This window comes from Schistocerca serialis, unplaced genomic scaffold (assembly GCF_023864345.2).
Source record: "Schistocerca serialis cubense isolate TAMUIC-IGC-003099 unplaced genomic scaffold, iqSchSeri2.2 HiC_scaffold_976, whole genome shotgun sequence".
NCBI lineage: Eukaryota > Metazoa > Arthropoda > Insecta > Orthoptera > Acrididae > Schistocerca > Schistocerca serialis.
In genome coordinates, this window is record NW_026048602.1 from 27,382 (window position 1) to 33,381 (window position 6,000).

The following is a 6,000-nucleotide window of genomic DNA, read 5'->3' on the forward strand; positions in this document are numbered from 1 at the left end:
CGCGCTACGCGCGTACCACACGTCTGCGTCGACCTGGCGTCAAACCCAGAGCCAGAGCACACTGTCTGTTCGATAAGCGCGGGGGACGCGCACCAGTAGTAGCAGCGGCAGCCGCGAGATGGCACAAGCGGTCTAACTCTGGTACGACATCCACATTAATGGCCGAACGGCGACTTTTGGCTTTCTCTGTCCATCAGGGGAATGCGCGCCAAACGCAATTGGACGGCGCGGCATTCCCTGCACGCGCGGCGACCGCGGTGGCGCGAGCCGGCGTACACGAGGCGTCGCCCAGCCGAACGCTTTGTCGTCTGTGGCCAGGTACATGAGGGGGCCGGCAGCAAGCGTCTAGCGTAGCGTCCCGAGACTTGCAGACTTGCGGCACTTGAGGAGCTTGCGGGGATGTGAAATGACGTGGCCAACTGTACCGAAAACGGGGAAGAGAAATTCTAGGCAACAGCCACTTGTGCTCCCAGGCGGCCACACTGACAACGAGGGCCAGCGTTGCTCAAATTCGGTGATGGGACGAGAACCGCTGTAGGCTGTTTATTAGGCCACGACAGTGAGCGTTTACTTTCTGTAAGGAATGTCTTGTCGTCGCAGGTGTTGTGTTTCGCCTGTACTCGGGGCTCCCAGGGAAAGTAGAAAACGCAATGTTATCAGGTGTTTTTCTTGCAAGAAATCGAGTCAAAAGGTCTGTATTACACACGTCTTTACCAGGTTCGGAACTTCAAATCTGTTTATGGCCTCTTTACAAGCTCGCTATTCGTCTTCCAAAATATTAAAAGTACACCATACCTCCAGATTCAGCCGTCCCCCACCCCCTGTACAAACTGTCTGTCGTATGGGCGCCCTTGGAGTGAGAACAGATAGGTTTCGAATGGAATGGAAATAACATCTGTAACAAGTGTAATTAAAAACACAATTTCTCCCTACTCACTGACAAAATATCCGAACAGTGCCTTCTGTAACACACACAGTTCTACATTGACAGACGCGTAATAGCGGCAGTTTCAATAAATTACTAATTGCAGAAACGGGTAGCCCTCAGTGAATTCGTTGTTGCATCACTACATTCACAGAAAAGAGACTTCCTTGTTTCCCATCGCTTTGTTACACACCTGACGTGTTGTGTTTACAAACAAAAAGCAATTTAGTTTTATCTTTACCTAATCCACGTCTAAGCCAAGATTGCTACAAGGTATCAATCGTTTACCAAATACCGCACAATTAATCTGCATCTTCGAAATCAACCCGACACAGCTGAAATGTTGTCATGGATGAGACTTTATTTTTCTCTCTTATGCGCGAAGAAAATATGTCCATATTCCGAATGAAAATTTGCACAAATATTCGATCGAGCTTTCCACGTCCTACTCGGAAGGAGAAGCAAAAAGAAGTGTTACCTTTTAAGTGTCTTCTGTTACTCGGCGTCGAATGTCGAACGTGCTGGCTGATGTTCGTTCTTGGAGTTCACTGACGTCCTGTTTGTTCGTCGCGCACAACACTCACGAGTGCATCCAGCTCTCTTAGAACATCTGACAGTCTGAGCTGTGGTCCTTCAGTTGCTCGGCGACAGTCGACCGCGCGTGACAATGCTGCCGTATTTGCTAGCACTAAGGGCTCTCCTGGAAGGAGCGAAAGTAAAGTGTGGCTTGCATTGTGGCTGCAAAAAGCACTCATTCCGCAGATCGCATTCGCGGTTTCAACAGCCGAGGAAGAGGGCTCGTTGGAGACGGAGAGGAGGGCCCGGAGGCGGCAACCCGGACTTGGCCCGCCATCTTCCGGAGGGAACGGTAAATTAACCCCAGCAGCGGCCGGCGCCGCGAGCCGTATGGTGCTGCTCGCACAAAATGCATCGTTTTTCTCGGCAGAGGAGCGTTGTTGCGACTGTCTGCCATCTAACTCGACAGCCAATAGCTCTCTTGTAAGGAGACAGGTACATGGACGGCCACCATTCTGTTCGCCGATTGCGGAAACGTCAGGAGCTCTCGTTACATCTCGATAGCGCGAGGCACTACAAATTCTCGCCTGTGGCGCGACGAATGCATACTTACCTGGCGTAGGGGATACCGTGATCATGAAGGCGGTTCCTCCGGGGTGAGGCCCTTCCATTGCACTTCGGTCGAGCTGACCCCCGCGATTACTCCAAATGTGAGTAACTCGGGCGCATAATTTTTGGTAGTCGGGACTTGCGTTCGCGCTGTCCCGGTGTCTATTTCAATTGCAAACGCAGTATTCTGTGGTAGCAGTCGGTAACTAGTGCGTCTGAGCACTCGGCCAGCAACGTGTTCCGCAAGGGACTGCCAAACGCAGCAGCACTCGCGCTACGCGCGTACCACACGTCTGCGTCGACCTGGCGTCAAACCCAGAGCCAGAGCACACTGTCTGTTCGATAAGCGCGGGGGACGCGCACCAGTAGTAGCAGCGGCAGCCGCGAGATGGCACAAGCGGTCTAACTCTGGTACGACATCCACATTAATGGCCGAACGGCGACTTTTGGCTTTCTCTGTCCATCAGGGGAATGCGCGCCAAACGCAATTGGACGGCGCGGCATTCCCTGCACGCGCGGCGACCGCGGTGGCGCGAGCCGGCGTACACGAGGCGTCGCCCAGCCGAACGCTTTGTCGTCTGTGGCCAGGTACATGAGGGGGCCGGCAGCAAGCGTCTAGCGTAGCGTCCCGAGACTTGCAGACTTGCGGCACTTGAGGAGCTTGCGGGGATGTGAAATGACGTGGCCAACTGTACCGAAAACGGGGAAGAGAAATTCTAGGCAACAGCCACTTGTGCTCCCAGGCGGCCACACTGACAACGAGGGCCAGCGTTGCTCAAATTCGGTGATGGGACGAGAACCGCTGTAGGCTGTTTATTAGGCCACGACAGTGAGCGTTTACTTTCTGTAAGGAATGTCTTGTCGTCGCAGGTGTTGTGTTTCGCCTGTACTCGGGCTCCCAGGGAAAGTAGAAAACGCAATGTTATCAGGTGTTTTTCTTGCAAGAAATCGAGTCAAAGGTCTGTATTACACACGTCTTTACCAGGTTCGGAACTTCAAATCTGTTATGGCCTCTTTACAAGCTCGCTATTCGTCTTCCAAAATATTAAAAGTACACCATACCTCCAGATTCAGCCGTCCCCCCACCCCCTGTACAAACTGTCTGTCGTATGGGCGCCCTTGGAGTGAGAACAGATAGGTTTCGAATGGAATGGAAATAACATCTGTAACAAGTGTAATTAAAAACACAATTTCTCCCTACTCACTTGACAAAATATCCGAACAGTGCCTTCTGTAACACACACAGTTCTACATTGACAGACGCGTAATAGCGGCAGTTTCAATAAATTACTAATTGCAGAAACGGGTAGCCCTCAGTGAATTCGTTGTTGCATCACTACATTCACAGAAAAGAGACTTCCTTGTTTCCCATCGCTTTGTTACACACCTGACGTGTTGTGTTTACAAACAAAAAGCAATTTAGTTTTATCTTTACCTAATCCACGTCTAAGCCAAGATTGCTACAAGGTATCAATCGTTTAACCAAATACCGCACAATTAATCTGCATCTTCGAAATCAACCCGACACAGCTGAAATGTTGTCATGGATGAGACTTTATTTTTCTCTCTTATGCGCGAAGAAAATATGTCCATATTCCTAATGAAAATTTGCACAAATATACGATCGAGCTTTCCACGTCCTACTCGGAAGGAGAAGCAAAAAGAAGTGTTACCTTTTAAGTGTCTTCTGTTACTCGGCGTCGAATGTCGAACGTGCTGGCTGATGTTCGTTCTTGGAGTCACTGACGTCCTGTTTGTTCGTCGCGCACAACACTCACGAGTGCATCCAGCTCTCTTAGAACATCTGACAGTCTGAGCTGTGGTCCTTCAGTTGCTCGGCGACAGTCGACCGCGCGTGACAATGCTGCCGTATTTGCTAGCACTAAGGGCTCTCCTGGAAGGAGCGAAAGTAAAGTGTGGCTTGCATTGTGGCTGCAAAAAGCACTCATTCCGCAGATCGCATTCGCGGTTTCAACAGCCGAGGAGAGGGCTCGTTGGGAGACGGAGAGGAGGGCCCGGAGGCGGCAACCCGGACTTGGCCCGCCATCTTCCGGAGGGAACGGTAAATTAACCCCAGCAGCGGCCGGCGCCGCGAGCCGTATGGTGCTGCTCGCACAAAATGCATCGTTTTTCTCGGCAGAGGAGCGTTGTTGCGACTGTCTGCCATCTAACTCGACAGCCAATAGCTCTCTTGTAAGGAGACAGGTACATGGACGGCCACCATTCTGTTCGCCGATTGCGGAAACGTCAGGAGCTCTCGTTACATCTCGATAGCGCGAGGCACTACAAATTCTCGCCTGTGGCGCGACGAATGCATACTTACCTGGCGTAGGGGATACCGTGATCATGAAGGCGGTTCCTCGGGTGAGGCCCTTCCATTGCACTTCGGTCGAGCTGACCCCCGCGATTACTCCAAATGTGAGTAACTCGGGCGCATAATTTTTGGTAGTCGGGACTTGCGTTCGCGCTGTCCCGGTGTCTATTTCAATTGCAAACGCAGTATTCTGTGGTAGCAGTCAGGTAACTAGTGCGTCTGAGCACTCGGCCAGCAACGTGTTCCGCAAGGGACTGCCAAACGCAGCAGCACTCGCGCTACGCGCGTACCACACGTCTGCGTCGACCTGGCGTCAAACCCAGAGCCAGAGCACACTGTCTGTTCGATAAGCGCGGGGGACGCGCACCAGTAGTAGCAGCGGCAGCCGCGAGATGGCACAAGCGGTCTAACTCTGGTACGACATCCACATTAATGGCCGAACGGCGACTTTTGGCTTTCCTCTGTCCATCAGGGGAATGCGCGCCAAACGCAATTGGACGGCGCGGCATTCCTGCACGCGCGGCGACCGCGGTGGCGCGAGCCGGCGTACACGAGGCGTCGCCCCAGCCGAACGCTTTGTCGTCTGTGGCCAGGTACATGAGGGGGCCGGCAGCAAGCGTCTAGCGTAGCGTCCCGAGACTTGCAGACTTGCGGCACTTGAGGAGCTTGCGGGGATGTGAAATGACGTGGCCAACTGTACCGAAAACGGGGAAGAGAAATTCTAGGCAACAGCCACTTGTGCTCCCAGGCGGCCACACTGACAACGAGGGCCAGCGTTGCTCAAATTCGGTGATGGGACGAGAACCGCTGTAGGCTGTTTATTAGGCCACCGACAGTGAGCGTTTACTTTCTGTAAGGAATGTCTTGTCGTCGCAGGTGTTGTGTTTCGCCTGTACTCGGGGCTCCCAGGGAAAGTAGAAAACGCAATGTTATCAGGTGTTTTTCTTGCAAGAAATCGAGTCAAAAGGTCTGTATTACACACGTCTTTACCAGGTTCGGAACTTCAAATCTGTTTATGGCCCTCTTACAAGCTCGCTATTCGTCTTCCAAAATATTAAAAGTACACCATACCTCAGATTCAGCCGTCCCCCACCCCCTGTACAAACTGTCTGTCGTATGGGCGCCCTTGGAGTGAGAACAGATAGGTTTCGAATGGAATGGAAATAACATCTGTAACAAGTGTATTAAAAACACAATTTCTCCCTACTCACTGACAAAATATCCGAACAGTGCCTTCTGTAACACACACAGTTCTACATTGACAGACGCGTAATAGCGGCAGTTTCAAAAATTACTAATTGCAGAAACGGGTAGCCCTCAGTGAATTCGTTGTTGCATCACTACATTCACAGAAAAGAGACTCCTTGTTTACCATCGCTTTGTTACACACCTGACGTGTTGTGTTTACAAACAAAAAGCAATTTAGTTTTATCTTTACCTAATCCACGTCTAAGCCAAGATTGCTACAAGGTATCAATCGTTTACCAAATACCGCACAATTAATCTGCATCTTCGAAATCAACCCGACACAGCTGAAATGTTGTCATGGATGAGACTTTATTTTTCTCTCTTATGCGCGAAGAAAATATGTCCATATTCCGAATGAAAATTTGCACAAATATTCGATCGAGCTTTC

The 6,000-nt window shown here is 51.1% G+C and overlaps 2 non-coding genes across 2 annotated transcripts; both read left to right on the top strand.

Annotated features, from left to right (window-relative positions):
* Positions 1-2,046: 2,046 nt before the first annotated feature.
* LOC126454088 (U1 spliceosomal RNA) lies at positions 2,047-2,209 on the top strand. Its single transcript, XR_007585190.1, has one exon. It is a non-coding gene; the product is annotated as a U1 spliceosomal RNA (small nuclear RNA).
* A 2,156-nt stretch (positions 2,210-4,365) lies between these two features.
* LOC126454089 (U1 spliceosomal RNA) lies at positions 4,366-4,526 on the top strand. The gene has a single exon (XR_007585191.1). It is a non-coding gene; the product is annotated as a U1 spliceosomal RNA (small nuclear RNA).
* Positions 4,527-6,000: the final 1,474 nt, after the last annotated feature.